The sequence below is a fragment of the Ambystoma mexicanum genome, chromosome 14 (assembly GCF_040938575.1).
Source record: "Ambystoma mexicanum isolate Mex_15411 chromosome 14, UKY_AmexF1_1, whole genome shotgun sequence".
Taxonomy (NCBI): Eukaryota; Metazoa; Chordata; class Amphibia; order Caudata; family Ambystomatidae; genus Ambystoma; species Ambystoma mexicanum.
Window position 1 is genome coordinate 407,646,735 of NC_090940.1, and position 19,002 is coordinate 407,665,736.

General features: G+C 47.6%; 1 protein-coding gene across 2 annotated transcripts in view; it reads left to right on the forward strand.

Annotated features, from left to right (window-relative positions):
• The first annotated feature begins 9,737 nt into the window (after window positions 1–9,737).
• The window catches only part of LOC138526830 (protein-L-isoaspartate(D-aspartate) O-methyltransferase-like), a 1,059,036-nt gene continuing 1,049,771 nt past the window's right edge, over window positions 9,738–19,002 (forward strand). For both annotated transcript variants that reach the window (XM_069637551.1, XM_069637552.1), the window contains exon 1: window positions 9,738–9,921. The gene's annotated coding sequence lies outside the window, so the exon portion shown is untranslated. The remainder of the gene's footprint in view (window positions 9,922–19,002) is intronic.

Genomic DNA, 19,002 nt, shown 5'->3' on the forward strand with positions numbered 1-19,002 from the left:
CTGAGCACTGACATTGTATCAGGCAATCATCTTAAGTACAGGAATATGAAGACCCCGGATCGCCTGATGTGTGCTGCCAGCACTGCCATCATCTTGGTAAACCACTGGGTCTGGAGGTTAGGCCAAAGGCGACCACTCTGTACTGGTAATGTGCATCCCCTATAGCATATCTCAGGAAACATCTATGTTTCTGATGGATCGTCAGGTGAAAAAGCATCTTGAAGGTTTAGCTACACCAACCAATCCTGGGATTGTAGACCATGAAGAGTCTCTTGCAGCATCACCTTCATAAACTTGTCCTTCCTCAAGAACTTGTTCAAGGTCCTGAAGTCCTGAATGGGGCTCCCCCTTTTTGGAATCCAGGAAGTAGCGGGAGTACCAATCCGTACATCTTTCCTTGGCCGGCCCCTCCTCTATGGCGCCCTCAGAAGGGATTTCAATTCATCTTGGAGTTTGGAATCTGGCTGCCAAGGAAGAGGAGGGGATCTGTCCGGAGGCTTTCTGAGAAAAGGCAGAAACTAACTGGAGAAGCAGGCATCAGTGATAATCTCCTTCCACCTGCTGCAGTAGCCGTAGGCTCTTCCACCAACCGGAGAAGCATGTGGGGAGAACTCAAAGAGGCTTTGATAGTGTTGTCAACATTGAAGCTGAAGGACATTGGCCTTACGTTGATGCTCTACCTCTTCCCGGGCTGTGAGAGCCTTCTTTACCCTTGCTTGGCTTAGGACTATTGCGCCCTTGTCACAAAGTGGGTGTAATGTCCAAAACCCCTTCCCCACGAGTAGAACGAAAATAATTGCTTTGCAGGGTGGTGGACTGACAATCCCAGCAATTTTTCTGCAATCTTCGAGAGCTTGAATCCGTACTGGGACTCATCCGCCTTTGGTCCGAAGAGATGCTCTCCATGGAAGGCCTCATCAAGGATCTTAGACTGGTCATTCAGTGAGAAGCCAGATCCTCAAAGGTATGGAGCCCTCTGTAGTACCTTTTATGTCCCCATCAGCCTCCAGATGCAATCTGCTGCGTTGAGGCCGGCCTTGAGGGGTTGGCATGCCATCTCCTTACCATCATTAACAATGTGCAAGAAGCGGTCTCTCATGGCCCCTTCTGGTAGATGGAAATCTACCTCTGAAATCACCTTACAGAGAATATGGGAGTGCTTGGCAAAAGCGCACAGACCAGTGGTCGAAGTGGGTGCGAGCGGTTGGGACCAGTGCTTTTCTACTTTTTTGAGCTTTGCTGCTCCTATACTTTGAATTTTAAAAGAAATTGCTCCGGGGTTGTTTAGTTTTAAAATAAAAATGTAAACATCAGTGCACTGCACTAAACAATCCCTTAAACAGTAGGTGTGTTTGCTTGGGGGTTTGGATTGCATGTGGGAGGGGGCGTGGCGATCGGGTTTGTGGGAAGTTGGGGCAGGCCAGCAGGGAACATAGTTCCACTACTTTTTTGCATATACTTCAACCACTGGCATAGACACAAACACTTTCTTTGCCAGGGCGACCATTGTCTTCAACTCCCTATATGTAGGAGATTTGTCATCAAAGGCCTTGAGTTGATGGTTGCGGCCTGCACCACCCACCGGCCCCTTGGGAGAGCAGAACGGAACAGTAAGTCACCTGTAGTCAGTTCATATTTCTCAGTAAGCTCACTGTCGACCGCTGGGCAAATATCCAGCCCACTTGTGTCGTGCAGAACCGTTGCCACCTCCATAAACCTTGCTTGGTCCGATGTAAAGTTTGGTACACGATCAAGCCCTGTGCCAAATAGAAGCTGCATCCAAAAGGGGATGTGGTCCCTTCTTCATCAAATATAGTTTGCATGGATTCGAAGTCTGACTTGGACACAGGTACGTAGCCCCAGCCTTGTGTAGGAGCAGTCGTTAACAGGGTTAGTCTGACTTGAGCACTCAGCACCTCAGCTGAGAGCAGTGTCGACGCCAAAGCCTTCTTTAGTTTGGCAGAGGTCGAGCTTAAGGGTGTGTGACCTTTTTTTATTTTGCACCTTTGTGCTGGAGACTCCGGATACGGTCAGTGTCGGTCCTGCTGACGGTTTGCAGGCCGGAGCCATGCCTCCTGCGGCCTTTTCTAAGAACTGCAGATTCTGCTGTTTAAACTCTGCCGAGCCCAAATCGCACCTACGCTTGCGCTGCTTGTTCTTTTTGTGGGAGGATGATGATGAGACTCACTACGAGAGTATGATCTTTTCTTCGATCTCTTATGGCGTCTGCCTTCCTTTTTTATCTTTTTTCTTTCAGATGGGCCCCTCTGTATCAACTCCTGAGGTCTTAGTGGCCGACCTGACACGCGACTGACTTAGAAGGGGGGCCCTCCTAGCACCAGTTTGACTGAGCGTTTCCTCAAGGCTTTCAGGTTCATTGACAGGTGCCCAATTGCTCTGTATTGTGTTCCACCCACAGGCACAAGTGTGTGGATAAATGAGGGACATTTTAGAGCTGCAGTCCCAGCAATGATGGAAACACGAAGGTTTGGGCACAGACATACCTTCGCTGAAAGGTTTTTTTGAGCCATGTTCCGAACAGCGTACTAAGCATGCATAAAAAGGAACTGAGGTATAGGGGTGGGCAGGTAGGGCATACTATATGGATGATCACTGTCATGTCCGATGTTGAGGAGTAGCGCAGACGAGGCATGAAGGAGTTCACGAGATGACATTGAGCCACACAATGCCCAATGTCGAACTTTTCAGAGCAGCTGATGCTGAAGGGATGAGCTATCAAGATGAGGGATCTGTGGGAGAATGCAATCCATGGAATTCAGCTTCAAATAGATTCCAATGAGATATAGTAAACAAGCTGACTGTCTGTGCAGGCTTTCCTAACACAGACATCAAGAAGAGAACTTTCTACCTGATGAATTTATTGTTATCTCTATTGAAGATCTTGTGCAAGAAACAGTAGGTACAATCAACAATGAGAAGTGGGAAAATCATGCTCTTCATGATGAAACTACCAAGGCTTAGCAGATATACATATGAAATGGTTGGCCCTGAGAGAAAAAAAAACATACCCATATATGCAGAACGCTGAAAAGAGAGACACTTGGTACTGAGGAATGAGTTATTGGTTCCTCCTGTAAGTTTGAGGAGAATTAATTGAGAGAGCACATTAAGGATATTTGGGCACCACTCTCACCAGCAAAAGACTGAGAGGCATGTATTGGTGGCAGGTATGGATACTGAAGTAAAAACTGAGGTGACAAACTGCTCTGTATGTTTTCAGAGCGATAAGGAACCTCGGACCAGTGAAGCACACATGGCACAAATAAATATACATGATCAAGAGTGAATGCTTAGATCTCATTGGTTCCTTCCACCACAAATATGACTAAGACAAATATGGACTAGTTTTAGCAGACTACTTGTCCAAATAGATTGAGCTGCATTTTGAGGGCAACATAAACACTGCGACCACCATTGAGACATTAAACACCAAATTCCAGAGGGAAGGATACCTGGCACAATGGCTAATCCCCCACACAAAAGTGAGAGGGGGTTTAGATTCTATTAAAGACAAGGAGGCGAGTATCATGCATTACAATATTTACTCTGAAACCACAGCAGCAAAGAAAAAAACTTTTACAAACAAAAAAGTTGTAAAGAACAGAACTAAATAGAGTTTAATGTCAATGTAAGGGAGCTCCCCAATCCATCATGGAGGACAGTTCATGCCCTGCAGGAGACCAATGAGCAGAGACCCTTCCTTATATAAGTCCATTACTCTAAACCCAACTCCTCTTTCTGTAGCTGTCTTGAACCAGACGTACACTGCACAGATCAGATGATAAACGATGAAGAAAAATCCAGCGAAGCTCTCGTACCACGCACTCCACATCGTGTAACTGTGAGCCACACTCCTGGTCAGAACCTCAACTCGTAGCTGTAAGAACAACAAGCAAGAAGGGTGGGTGCATGCGAAGAACAAACCAAAGAATGTTCTCTCTTGAAACACCTGTGTACATGCGTGTCATAACTGTCATATCATATCAAGGGTGGGTTGGTGGGATAATACTTGCCTCCTTGTCTTTAATAGAATCTAAACCCCCATCTCACGTTAGTGTGGGAGATTAGCCATTCTATGACAAGACAGGAGGCTCATATTATGCAAGTTTGAAGCCCTTGCATCCCATTAGTACAACATGATCAATACAATAGAGACAATATAATAAAAATATTAGGAGAAGAAAATGTTTTAAATGTTTTCCTTTGATCAATCAGCTGACCGCAAGAGAATCGTCCAAGACTAGGCTGCCCATATAACTGTCTTATATGGCATAGCCAAATCCACTGCAAGAAAAACAACTGTAAGATGTGCCAATTCCTGCGTTCCTTACAGGCCACCAAAACCAACTGGTTAAAAAGAGAGGGGAAAACACTGAACAAAGTTTTCCTATACTAATAGGTTAGGAAAAACCCCATCGGAATAATAAACTCCTCCGTAGTCCAATCAAACATTTAAAACACTTAAATTCATACCATCTTTGGGAACCTCCAAAGAAGATAAAGACTTAGCTCTCCTGGAGATAAAGAAAAATACCCCTTAGGGGGTGAAAGCTTTGTAGGTTCCATCCCATGCGTTAAAGGAAGATATTGCATTAGAAACAGGGCATGTCACATAACTACACTGGGGAACCAAGTGGGAAAGACAAATATTCATAAAAGGTAAAATGGGAGTAAAAGGTCATTTTGTTAATCTGTAATAGGACGACCTATCTTGAGCGGAGCTGAAAAGCAATAGACTTAACACACAATTGTCTTCAGGCATATGTGTATACTAAGAAAGGTATGTCTTCCGGAGGCAGAAGCAGAATGGAAGAGAGGGGCTCCACCTGAAAAGCTAACCATGCCAAACCGCCAAGACGGAGACCTTCAGACCTCCCGAAATCTTGAAGAAGGACTCTGCTACCATGACAAAAGGAAGATATTTACAAAAAACCTGACCCTTAAGAGACCGAACTTGGCAAGGAGAAAAAATGTATCTTACATCCAATCGCTACCATTATAGTGATATCTGAACCCTCTTGTAGATGTGCCAGGTGCTTGAACCTTGTTCCCTCCTCCATGGTTAATAAATCCCCTAGAGGATCATAAACTAACCGAAAGAGGACCACTAAATTCCATAGCCTTAGCAAAGAACTGATCACTAAACAGTTAAAATGAAGTTCCTCACCTGAAGAGGACTAACCTCTATCTTAGCCAATTTGAAGAACCTTGAAGCCCACAGCACCCTGAGCTGGCACCTTATTGCAAAACAATCTCCTGTGAAAAACCCAAAAGGTCTACCTGCCATGCAGGTGACTAGGAGAACCAAGTCATTAACTAAATATATCCCAGCCCTCTGGAAATCGCACTGACAGACACCTTCTGATATAGTTAATGTAGAGACGCTGGAACGCATTGTGATAGAGGGTCGTAATAACTTGGAATGGAGATGAGTGACACTCCCAGACCCCTCTATCCCACCAAGGGATATTGAGCCTTCCTAAAGGAGGAGAACCCTCCCCCACTTATCTAAGGAAAAAGCCTTGCAATCCAGAAGAAGGCTACCCTGAGGACCACACTAAAGCCCCGCTTAACACCCTTAAAATAAATACACTCTTACACTTCTAACCAACCCCCTGACCGTGGAAGGGGGGCTCCGCTTAACTTAGTGAAATACCAGGAATTAGCGCAAAGGAAAGTAAACTGACGGGAGGGAAATGCTCAGTGCGAGTCTGCACTGGCCAGGAGCCAGAACTCCTGTAAAAGGAAAAACGGAAACCATCAGGTGTTACTCCAAGAGGTGTAATATTATGATGCAATCTCCCCCAAGGATGGCGGGAAGGGGAATGAGGGGGAAAAGGACTCTGGGATCATTATCATGGCCCGTAAATGAAAGGTTGTGAAAGAATACTGGGACCACTGTCCCCTCAAACAATGTGGTCTGAGTCTCTGTATGCGTGTGAGGCTTACTGGCCACTATGGGGATCAGGGGAAGGAAAACATTAAGCACATTGCCCATAGCAAAATAGCACTTATATAGTGCTACGAACCCTCAGGTATATGAGTGTTGCTCATCACTACTACCAACAGTGTGGGATGTGAGGTGTTCACTTATCGCTTGCAGCAGGATGAAAGACTGATTTTGACCTTTCCAAATTAGGAACCTGCATCAGTAGGCTCTGCACGAATCTGAAAGCCAGCACTCTATTCGCTGCACTGTTGAAAAAAAATATATAGAATGAAAGAGGCTAAACCACTCTCTTGAGGGTACAGAAGCCTGCTTGCACTCCTCGAGCAGAGGAGAAATTGAAACACACTGCTAGACGGTTAGCTGAAAACAGGCCAAGCTTTGGGAGGAAACACATGGGGCAGGAGCCAGAAAGTTATTATTTGGCAACTCGTCCCTCTGATACCAGCAAGTGTTTCCAAACACTCCATCCAATTAGAACATGGTTGCTCAACTTGCCTTGCAACAAAACTGAACAGATAACCTCAAGCTGACCTTGTCTCCACCAATAGTCCAAATACTATAATGAATGTCATAATGGGACAAATAGTAAGGGAAACACGCCACCCACTAAAGAGAGCCTCAAGCCCTGCAGACCTTAATAGGGGCATAAAGTATCATTTTTTTCTTCCTCATGTCGAGAGAAAAATTCTGCAGCTTAATCAACACGGGTGCTGGGTGGAGTAATTGTTATTGGTGAAAGCAAAACCTAAGGAACGGACTGAGTTGTCCTGAAACTAACTAAGGTAAAGGGTGACAGAATTTTACTAAAAGACCAAGGTTAACACCTTAGAGATGGCAAGAGAGGAAGGTACAACCACCCACATGGGTCTGTATACAACCACCTCCACACACTCTTTTCTTTAAAGTACTTAATGAATAAATAAATAAATAAAATATTATAAAATAATATAAAATACCCACTGAGCTATCCAGGGTACTGACAATTCTGAAAACGCAAATGTGTTCCAGGCACCACTTAAATATATTGTTTAGCAAAAGAGTACACTGAGCAAGTGCACCTCTACTGCTCACCCAAGCAGAGTGTGGAACCAGCAGTATATGAGGGATTTACCTCACAGAAGAACACAGGCAAAGCCTGCCACCGAGCAGGTGACAGCACACCTACAGGGAAGATAATGACAACTGCCACATGCAGCACCTAAACAAAGCTGCCGACTTTAAGGGAGGAATACACTGAGCAAGTGCACCTCAACTGCTCACCCGAGCAGGGTGTGGAACCAGCGGTACACGAGGGGTTCACCTCGCATTAGAACTCAGGCAGAGCCTGAAAGCGAGCAGGTTATGGCAGATAAACAGTTAAGGTAATCACCAATGCCATATGCATCACACAAACAGAGTTGCCGACCTTAAGCGAGTAATACACTAAGCAAGTGTACCTCAAACTGCTCAACCACCTACCAGGGTGTGTCAACCCGCAGTACACGATGGGCCACCTCACACTATACCACAGGCAAAGCCAGCCACCGAGCAGGTGATGGCACACTTCCAGAGAAGATAAAGACATCTGCCATATGCGGCACCTAAAACAAAGCTGCCGACCTTGAGGGAGGAATACACTGAGCAAGTGCACCTCAACTGCTCACCCGAGCAGGGTGTGGAACCAGCAGTACACGAGGGGTTCACCTCGCAGAAGAACACAGGCAAAGCCTGCCACCGAGCAAGTTTATGGCTCCTACAGTGTAGGTAATTATTTATGCCATATGCAACTCTTAAAGAAGGATGCAGACTGATAGCACATCAGGCCCATTAGCGGGCAGGCTATTGTCAGATAAATGTTAAAAATCCTCATTGTTTAAAAAATGGAACTAAAATATATATACTTTAAAATCTATATATAAAGAAAAATATGTACTTGATATAACAGGAACCGAACCCAGGTCCTCTTGCAAGAGAAACCTGCAGCTTTATCGTTGAGCTACCCACCTTTAGGAGTGAAACAGAAGCTTTTACTAAACAGAAAACACAGAGCTCGTGTGGGACCATACAAGCAGGCAGGCTCACTAGACTACAGCACCTGGTATTCCCAGGCATCTCTACACTGAAGCGTTCCAAAAATAACACACAAGTCCGTGCGCGCTGAGTCTGAAGCTTTAGCAGCTTCTGTCAGACCAATGCGTGACGGAACTACCATAGGGCAGGCAAGCCCTCTATAATACCTGGAACCCCATCAGGCATACAAGGAGGCCCAAGGACAACCGCCTCATAAAGTAAGAAAAAGAAAAAACAAAACAAACGAAATTAAGAAAGCAAAACCTGTGCGCGCAGGCCTGAAGCTTAGCAGCTTCTTTCATACCCGGCGCGCAATGGTTACACAAGGTCAACCGCATCATAAAACAAGAGGCTCGAATGAAAGAAAACAAATGAAAGAAAAACGAAACCCCTGCGCGCTGGCCTGAAGGTTAACAGCTTATTTCCTGCCCGATACGCCACAGGTCCACAAATACAAACGCTTCATAAATCAAGAGGCTGGAAAGGAAAACAAAACTTGTGTGCGCCGGGTCTGAAGCAGAAGTTTCAGCTCGACCGGCGCGCACGGGTTTTAACTTATTACGCTCTAAAACCCAGAGGTTTACAAGCGCGAGCGTATTCCACATTAAATGATCATTTACAAAACATCATGAACGTTTGTTACTTTGTAGCTAGTATCAACTTGCAGGAGGCAGCATTTATACCCAATGTGAGAACACATCCAAAGAAAAAAAACATCTATAAATAAAGCAACGGATGCACGCGGCCTCTCAGAAACAATACCCAATCAGAAAAAACGTCCTTACATAATAAAAGTAAGCTAAATGTATTCATAAAAATACATTTATATTTATATAAATTAGGTCCTTAATGTACAATTAAGAACTACTACTGACAAACATGCAAGACACAACTGAAAGGAGTGACTTAGCTGTGGCGTCAGCAACAAATAAAGAGGAGTTGGGTTTAGAGTAATGGACTTATATAAGGGATGGTCCCTGCTCATTGGTCTCCTGCAGGGCATGACCTGTCCTCCATGATGGATTGGGGAGCTCCCTACATTGACATTGGGCCTCATTACATGGTAGGCGGTAGCCATGGCGCTATTAGTGCCATGGCTACCCCCTTACTGCATTCCGGGTCCGTGTTCCCGGAATAGGGATTTACTGGGTCATTCCGACCTTGAGGGACCCGGTAAGGCCCCATTCCGGGAACCATTCCCCATTCCCATTCGAGCTCCCATAGGGGTCAATGGGAATGGGGAAGGAGCTAATAACGGTACCGCAGTTTGCGGTACCGTTATTAGCTCTGAAGTCCCTTAGCGGGTCCCTTCCATAACGCCTGCGTTAGGGGAGGGACCCGCTAAGGGACCTCGTAGTAGGGCGGTAAGGGATTACCGGCACCGGTTCCCTTACCGGTGCCGGTAATCCCTTACCGCCTACTGTGTAATGAGGCCCATTGAACTCTATTTAGTTCTGTTCTTTACACATTTTTTGTTTGTAAAAGTTTTTTTCTTTGCTGCTGTGGTTTCAGAGTAAAGATTGTAATGCGTAATATGAGCCTCCTGTCTTGTCATAGAATTAGGTGCAGATAATGGAGTCCGGTTGATGTTGCCTTTGGAGAATGGTAGAAGCTGGAACACGGAAAGAGTGGTGATGTATTAAAGCCACAAGGAAGGAAAGATTCAAAGCGTAGTAGCACTCCGTCATGAAGAGCTCCCGAATGAATGCACAGGCAACCTCTCTGCCAGAGGCGAGAGTTCAGTGACTGGAGGAATCGGCGATGTGAATTCCTCTATAGAACTCAGTTCATCCTTTGGACACTCCAACATCACAGCTCTCGCTCCTGAAGAGCCAAAGAAAGCACTGGAAGGCCCCAGAGATCCAGAAGGGAGACAGCCTTGCCTAGCAGACTGAAGGGCTGTGAGTTGTACTAATTGTGCCTTTCACGCCTCTTTTTCTCCCTGTTTTTTTTCTTTCCTTTCCTAAGGATGGTGTGTAGTGGAGGAGACTTTCTTCAGCCCACGCGCCCCTCTGCGGATGATGGCACCATAGAGGTGGGCAAGGCTATAGAAAGACTGCTGGGGGTCTACAGGAGGGCGCGTGCCCGAGCTGCGCTTCTGGGCGGGTCCATGGCACACTGCTCCTTGTAAGATAAATACTTGCATACTTACGTTCCGATCCTGAAGTCGTCTTGCTTTATTTGCCTCTTATTTTTTTACTAAAGCCACTACAGCTAAATGTGCCTTTTTGCTGTGCATTTGATCTAGGTAACAGCACAGCAACGTCTCAGCTGTGTGTCGCTATTCAGTGATTCGCCGCAGCAGTATTTTTCTGTGTTAAGCTACGCCACACCACTGACCTGCCCTCGATTTACTGACAAAGAAGTCAAACCTGAAACTATTCTTTACGTTGTCTGTTGAAAGAGGGCGGTGGTGGCGGTAGAACAGACTATTCTGGTATTTTTCCACTCGTAGAATGCTATCTATGTTGCCTGGGGGGCACCGATTACTGAACATTTGCACCTGCACAATTAAATTAGCACGGGTGCAATTGCAGTGCGTAATCGTGTGCGCAAAGGGTAATGCAGCTGCGCATGCACGAACGCGATTTGCGTTTGCGCAAAATTCATTCCTGTTTGCGCAAATGTACAGTAATCCATCCCTATGTGTACTTTCCATCAACGTGAAACAGGCAAAGACACTTTTGCACAGGCTTGGTGAGCATTGCAGGATGTACGTTTGTGAACTGATTTTCAATCTTTGAACCCACATAGGGTTGAACCTGTTAGGCGGGTAATATAAGCGTTTCCCTTGCTGTCAAATGCGGCTTCGTGGCAGGGCTTGGCTTCTGCTGCGTGGAATGCCGTGCGACTGGTTGCACCTTTGACAATATGCTATGGCGACTGTGAACAATGCACATTTTCTTGAGCTATTCTGGCAGGTTAGTAGCAACTGTATGAAGGCGGTGGCATTGTGCATACGTGTTCTTGTAAAACATCACAGTAGCCAACATCAGCTCTTCAAAATGCCATCTGCAAGGGTGTGCTATCCGAGGTCGTTTGATCTTTGCAATGCGAAACATTGTTGGTGATCTCTCTCAGAAAAGTGCACACTACTAAACATGCCCCCATGTTTAAAATGCTCCATGCTGAAAGGTACAGTGCACACGTGTATGCTGGGCCCGGTCTACTGACGCACCATCAGCTGCAACGTGCCTTGGCAACACAGAAACCAGTGACTTCCTGAGACAGCCTGTTGGAATCGAAACTGATTCCAACAGCCATGGGCAGGATTTAGAATTGCTAGCACACATGTGCATATTCTCATTTGTCTGGTGGCTGCACTTGGGCAAAATGTAACTATAATGCTGTATCTGGTTAGACATAGTGGCATATGAGGAAATGCATTTAAAATTGCCAAAGGCCAATCTATTACCATTTACATTATCTACTTTGTCGGCCCTTCCCTTCTCAGGACCGCCAGCTGATTGTGATAACATTTGCGCAGGGGGCGAATAAGGCGCAGAGAGAGTGGCTGAAAACACGTCTTTATTCCTCGACCGTTCTACACCAACTAGCCCTCCTCCCTTCACATCACTTCCTGCCCCGCTCACAGCCCGTTCCCCGGAACTACAACCTTCAACATGACATCCCCCCAAATTTACGCAGATGCATGAGTCTCGTATGATGCTCTCACCCCATCTCCTCGATGAGTCGTCGTGGTTTGTTCCTTGCTCGCTGTGGCCGTTGGCTCTCGCCTTCTCCCAACCCCAGGGTTTCTGCATCCATCGGGTTTACTGTCTCAGCTCTGTCAGACTCTTCTCCATCCCCTTGGTTGGAGTCATTCAAGGTGTAGCAGTCTTCTCTTTCGTGACTATGGTGGGACCAGCGTGCTTCATTCATGGGCAGTCTTTTGAAGTGTGAGGACTTTCTTGTTATGTGTCATTTTTCCCCTTCTGCTGTAATCATCAACCCTTTCTGGGCTGTTATGATGAGTGCATCTTCATGGAGCTTAGCCAGACGTTTGCTGGTCTGGGGCTGCTTGACCACCACTACTTCTCCTACCGCTAGTGATGAGTCCCTGGCTCTTCTTCTCGTGTCCGCGTACTCCTTCATCTTCTGTTTTGCGTGTGTGTCTCTCTCTCATCTCTTCATCACCCGGGTAGTCTCAGTTTGCGGGTTCACATTGTGGCAAACTCGTGAGAACATGCCTCCAGAACATTACTTCTGCTGGACATTTCCCTGTGGAGCTATGCAGCGTGCTCCTATAGTCCCGCAGCAACTGATGGAGTACCTGTTCGAATTGCTGTCCGGGCAGGTGTGCTGCCTGCAACGCTTGTTTCAGAGTGGCCATGAAGCATTCGATCATCCCGTTCGCCTGTACTCACTGAACATTTTGAAGTCCTGACCTGTAAATGGAGGTTCATTGTCCGTCTTCATTTGTCTCAGTATTCCGTATGCCGTGAATATTCGGTCCAGTACCGGAATGACGTGGTGAGCAGCCGTGGAGGACACAGTTGGGCCTCAGGGAAGCGCGAGTATTCATCCATAATCGCAAGTACATATTTGCCACCCTCAATGGGACTGAAGAAATCAGTCTCTAGTACCTCCCAGACGACACCGGGCAGTTCTGACATATTCAGCGGTTCCGGATGTAGATTTCGCACGATGAGGCAACACGTGGGACATTTGTCAAGGATGGCACTCTGCCAAGAGTGGCACAGGGCACCCAGGTAAGGTTTGGGTGGCTGTGCTGATGTAAGGTGACAGATAAGCACACACACAGCAGGAAGCTCAACAAGAACGAAGAGTAGGCAACTGTAGCAGGGAATACAAAGGTACAAACAAATTGGATTCCCTCTTGGGGTGTATGCAGAAATGGGAAAGAGTGTTCCACGCCCTTAGGAAACTCCAGCCTTCTGCACAGATTGCTATTACAGCGGCCCACGCTGTATGCTCATGGCTGGGAACAACAGCATTGTGTGTCTGTAACACTGAAACGCGACAAGGGAAGGGGCAGAGGTTGCCTGCCAAAAACCAACAGTCAAGCTCTGTACAAAGGGATCTACATACGATACAAGAGAAGACAAGAACAGAAATATCCAGGGAAAAGGAAGTCAATGAGCAATCTAGCAGAAGGAAATGAAGGAAAAGCAGTATAACTGAAATGGGTAACCTACGGGAAGGACAGGGGACTCAAGGAAGAGAAGGACAGGGATCAAGAACAGGGGGTTGCAAACAAGGAAGAGAGCAAGGGAGCAGCAGCCAGGAAACAGGGGGGCTGCAAACAGGGAAGTAGGGCTGCAGTAACGGATGGCACAAGGTGCAGGTAAACTGTGGTGGACTGCAGAGGACTGTAGTAGGCTGCAAGGCAGCGAGCCCAGAGGAGCAGGGCAGAGAGCTGTAGTAGACGGCAGACAGAGAGCCCAGAGGAGCAGGGCAGCAAGGAGCGAGCCCGAAGGAGCAGGGCTGCAAGGCAGGGGGCCAGAGGACAAGGGCTGTAGGCAGCGGAGTGAAGCAAGCTGCAAGGCAGGGAGCCGAGAGGAGCAGGGCAGCAAGGGGCGAACCCGGAGGAGCAGGGCTGCGAGGCAAGGAGCCCAGAGGACAAGGGCTGTTGGCAGCGGAGTGAAGCAGACTGCAAGGCAGGGAGCACAGAGGACAAGGGCAGAGAGCTGTAGTAGACGGCAGACAGAGCCCAGAGGAGCAGGGCAGCAAGGAGCGAGCAGGGACGTCATTTGGGGGTCGTCAGGGGTCACAACTGCGACCTCTGTGGTGTCCCTTGCGACCTCTGTGGTGTCCCTTGCGACCTCTACTAAAAAAAAAAAAAAATTTTTTTTTTTTTTTTAAAGTTATGCAAGCTCCTGGGCTGTGGCTCTTTACTTCTGGGGTGGCTGGCTTTCTTGTTCAGGCCCCTTAAAAAAAAGACTTGAGGCACTTGTTCTTATTTTTCTTCTAACACTTTCAGCACTGACCCTAAATAAGAAAGAATAGGTATACCAAATAATGTGTCTTTCTGGAATTCTATGCAGTAATTGCTGGCCTCATTAAATGTTTATTTCAGGCACACTTCAGGGGGTGAGTCACTGATTTAGTCTGTTCTTAAACGCCTCACTAAGCCTAAGCTGTTCATCCTTCTGAGGTCGATAAATGAGTACCAACACAGGTTGGGTGATATTGGGTGTATATTTTTTCTATATAAAGCGCTTAATGATGTGTTATTATATAGCACTTACGCTTATCATTTGGTCATGGACGTCTGCTTGCATTCACAGTCATTTGGTAATACGGGCCTATGCACACTGAACTTAATGATACATATGGCGATCCATTCTTGTATGAATGTACATCATATAGTGATATCATAACTATATTTTTCATAGTTTACAATGCTATGTGATGCCACTTCCTGTTTTTTCAATGGGTGAAATGTCGTGTACCATCGCTACCCGCTATATCACTTTGGGGCGGGGTCTAATGACATCACTTCCTGTGATGTCATCAGAGGGTCAAGGGTCGGGTGATGTCACTTTCGCTACCCCTGGCATTTTGGTGAAATGACGTCCCTGGGAGCGAGCCCGAAGGAGCAGGGCTGCAAGGCAGGGAGCCGAGAGGAGCAGGGCAGCAAGGGGCGAACCCGGAGGAGCAGGGCTGCGAGGCAAGGAGCCCAGAGGACAAGGGCTGTTGGCAGCGGAGTGAAGCAGACTGCAAGGCAGGGAGCACAGAGGACAAGGGCTGTAGGTAGAAGGCAGCGGAGCGTGATCGGCTGCAAGGCAAGGAGCCCAGAGGACAAGGGCTGTAGGCAGCGGAGTGAAGCAGGCTGCAAGGCAGGGAGCCCAGAGGAGAAGGGCAGCAAGGAGCGAGCCCGAAGGAGCAGGGCTGCAAGGCAGGGAGCCCAGAGGACAAGGGATGTAGGCAAGGAGCCCGGAGGACAAGGGCTGAAGGCAGAGGAGTGTAGCAAGCTGCAAGGCAGGTGGCCCAGAGGACAAGGGCTGAAGGCAGAGGAGTGTAGCAAGCTGCAAGGCAGGGGGCCCAGAGGACAAGGGATGTAGGCAAGGAGCCCGGAGGACAAGGGCTGAAGGCAGAGGAGTGTAGCAAGCTGCAAGGCAGGTGGCCCAGAGGACAAGGGCTGAAGGCAGAGGAGTGTAGCAAGCTGCAAGGCAGGGGGCCCAGAGGACAAGGGCTGTAGGCAGCAGAGTGAAGCAGGCTGCAAGACAGGGAGCCAAGAGGAGCAGAGCAGCAAGGAGCGAACCCGGAGGAGCAGGACTGCGAGGCAGGGAGCCCAGAGGACAAGGGCTGTTGGCAGCAGAGTGAAGCAGACTGCAAGGCAGGGAGCCCAGAGGACAAGGGCTGTAGGTAGAAGGCAGCGGAGCGTGATCGGCTGCAAGGCAAGGAGCCCAGAGGACAAGGGCTGTAGGCAGCGGAGTGAAGCAGGCTGCAAGGCAGGGAGCCCAGAGGACAAGGGCTGTAGGCAGCGGAGTGAAGCAGGCTGCAAGGAAAGGAGCCCAGAAGAGCAGGGCAGCAAGGAGTGAGCCCAGAGGAGCAGGGCCGCTGACTGTAGAGGGCTGCAGAGCACTGTAGTAGGATGCAAGGCAGGAAGCCCAGAAAGGGCACTGGAACAAAAGCAGGATAATGCAGGAACAGCATACAAATTTGTGGCTCAAGGCAAAAAGGGGCTGGGAGACTCTTATGCAAGAGACTGAGCTCCTGCAGGCAGCTGCTTAAATACAGCCCTGCCCTGTACTGAGGCAGGTTAATTGGCAGCACCTGGAGCAGCACACCTGTAGGCACTCTGCCTCCTCCCTCTCTGGTCCTGAGAAAGTGGAAGCAGCACTGATCACTCGGGCTTCTGGGGATTGTGGTTCCAATACTGACGAATGGGCATGGCCAGGAATTGATAGCTGTAGCAACGTGCATTATGGTACATGTAGTTAGTTGAATTAAATAGGAAAGTACCAATGTTGCGCAAATCGGAATTAAGGACCAAAGTGTGAATAGGGGTTGTTCAAAGAGTATTATGAAGATGAATGAATAACAATGAGTCCATGATGGTTGCCAATGAGTGCGCCCGTGGCGCAGGCATGACAACATTCCCATACTATCTCTTCCACTAATGAGTCCAACTTCCGGAACCATACCTTTTGCCTCAGCATCCACTTGGTGGAGACTATGTGCCTGTGTCACTTGTGTGCGATCTCCACTACCCTTCTCCTCAGCGTAGTCGGTATCACAAACTTGTGTCCCCTGAGTAGTAGTTTCTCCTCTGAGAGGGCCAGTTCTTCTTTTACCTGTAGTAGTATTTCCACCTCCTTTCTCACATCATCATTCTCTAGTCTGCACCTTTTCTTCGCTCTCCGCCACTGACACGATCTTAGTCCTTCACAGACGATTTGGCAGGCGGCGTCATTTTCGACCTCCTGTGTCACTCTTGTTGGATCTATTTTCTGGAGAACGTCCTGGTGTACCAGATATCTAATGTACCGATTTTCGACCGATGGCTCCAGCGAGTTCACTGACCTTGGATTCCTTGATAGGAAGTCTCCCAGGTTTTCCTCTTTCACCGGTCTGTGAATAATGTCAAATGCATAGTCCTGTAATCAGAGTCACCACTGGGCGATGCGGGGTGGCATCTTTGCGTGGTGGTTGCCATACAAAAAATGTAGGGCCTGGTGATCTGCGACTATTTTAAAAGGTTTACCATATAGGATCAGGTGGAAATGTTTGCAAACCCACACAACCCCAAACTCTTCTTCTCCGCCTTCGAGTTGGCTTGCTTTGTTGCCGATAGGCTCCTGCTTGCGTATGCTACTATGTGCCTCTGGGCTGAGTTGTCTTCATCCTTTTGGTCTAGAATCACTCCCAACCACACCAGACTTGCATCCACCGTCCATTCCGACTCGCACTCACTGTCGAAATATGCCATGTTCTCCGCCTGTGCAACACATCTGCGGATGATCGTGAAAGCTTGTTGACATTCCTCCAACCAGTGGAATGTAACGTGCTGTTTAGTCATAGCTTGCAGCGGTTCGCTAATGGTGGCAAAGTCTTTTATGTACCGGGTGCAATAGCTTGCAGGCCCTAGAAATGATCGGAGCTCCGAGACACTTGATGGTGGTGGAGTCTCGTTGTGCGCCGTAACCATGTCTGGGTCTGGAGTCATTCTGTTTTCCTGAAAAAATTTGGCCAAAGAACCGAGTGGTTTCTTTTCCGGAATTCGCATTTGTCCTTGTTTAAGGTGAGATTTGCTGCTTCGACGGCCATGCACACCCTCAACAACGTGTTATCGTGCGTTTCCACACCTGTGGCAAATATTAGAATGTCATTGCTGTAACTTATACAGTTACGGGGGTGGGTTTAATAATGTTGTGTATCTCTGCTTGAAATATTTTGGCCGAGGACGACACACCGAAGCTTAATCTTTTATATCTGTAAAAGCATAAATGTGTCACGAAGGTCGTGATGTTCCTGCTCTCTGGGCCTAGCACTAGTTGGTGGTATCCTTTCTGTAAGTCTAGTTTGGAGAACACCATGGTCCCATTGAGGAGGTGTATCATGTCAGTAATGCGTGGCTCCATGTGTCTAACTCTTTTGATACCCTGATTGGGCCTCCTCATGTCTACTCAGAGGCAAATGGTATCCAACCCTTTCTTGGGGACAGGAATGATGGGGGATACCCACATCGTGGGCCCGGTTGCGGGCTCGATGGTATCTTGTTGAGGTAATTTGTGTAGTTCTTCTTCTCCTTTACTTTCTATGTTGAAGGGGATTCCTCTGTAATGTTGCACCACTGGTGGGATCTCTTTGTCAATGTGCAATTTGATTTGCCGGTTGCGTAACTTTCATATCTCCTTGAACAATGTCGGATGTAGCTCTCCGATCATGTTTACGGGGTCTACATACCTGTGGACCAACAGCTTGCACCACCTGTGAATGATACCCATGTCTATTGGTGTTCTAAAGCTCAAAATACACCCATGTTGGCAGAGATCACGTGAATAGGAATTTTCTTTTCCTGCGTTTTGTACCTGCACTTGGCTTCCAATTGTCCTATACATTTTAGAGGGGTCTTGACTCCGGATGGATATATGTCCACTCTCGTTGGTTTGAGTTTGGGCATCAGCAGCAGTTCCCTGTAGACCTGTTCACGTATGATGTTTAGTGTGGCACCAGTGTCTATAAGGATCTAGGTCGCCCTCTCATTCAAACCCATCATGAGAGTGGGACAATGTTCAGTTGCTGTTGTATTTCCTAGTGTGTATAGTTATCCTTTTTTTTCTTTGTTCTCCTTTGGGCGAGCTTGGTTCGGTCTCTGACAGGGATTGTTCTACCAGGTACCGGATGTGTTGTCTGCAGCATTGCTCTGGTCTCGCTTGTAGCATGCGGTACCTCCGTCTGTCTCTCCTTTCTCTTCTCGGTCTATCATCACCGGATTCTGGATTGCGTTTCCCTCTTTCCTTAGGTCTTCCATGTATTTGTGACGCCACTTGGGAAGCTTGCTTTGCTGTAGTGTGGCCCCTCGTTTTGTGTCTGCCAACTGCCTCTCTTCCTCCATTTCTTCCTGGGCTATTCGACATACTGACTTGAAGTGCCCTTCTGCTCCGCACGCGGAGCACCTTTGACCAATTGCAGGGCATGTCAGTTCATGAGGATATTCATAATCGCACTTGTAGCAGAACAAGTTTCCCTTGAGCCCTGTGCTCATTCTGTAACTAGTGAATTGTCTCTGTGTGCCTTGTCGACCCCTTTTGGGTATTGAAACTCTCTACTTACGTGTCCACAGTCAGCTCTGCTCTGGGAATTTTGTCCAGTGTCCTGGACTTCTGTAGCAACTTACGTCAAAATGCTTGAGACTCGCACCCTGCCATAATTTGAGACGTTAGCGCCTACATATTCGGGTAATTTCGAAAATCACAATGTTTCATTTTGATGCGCAGCCTCATGATGAAGACATCCATAGTTTCACATTTAGCTTGTTTTGTGCTTTGAAATAAGTGTCGTTTGTAACA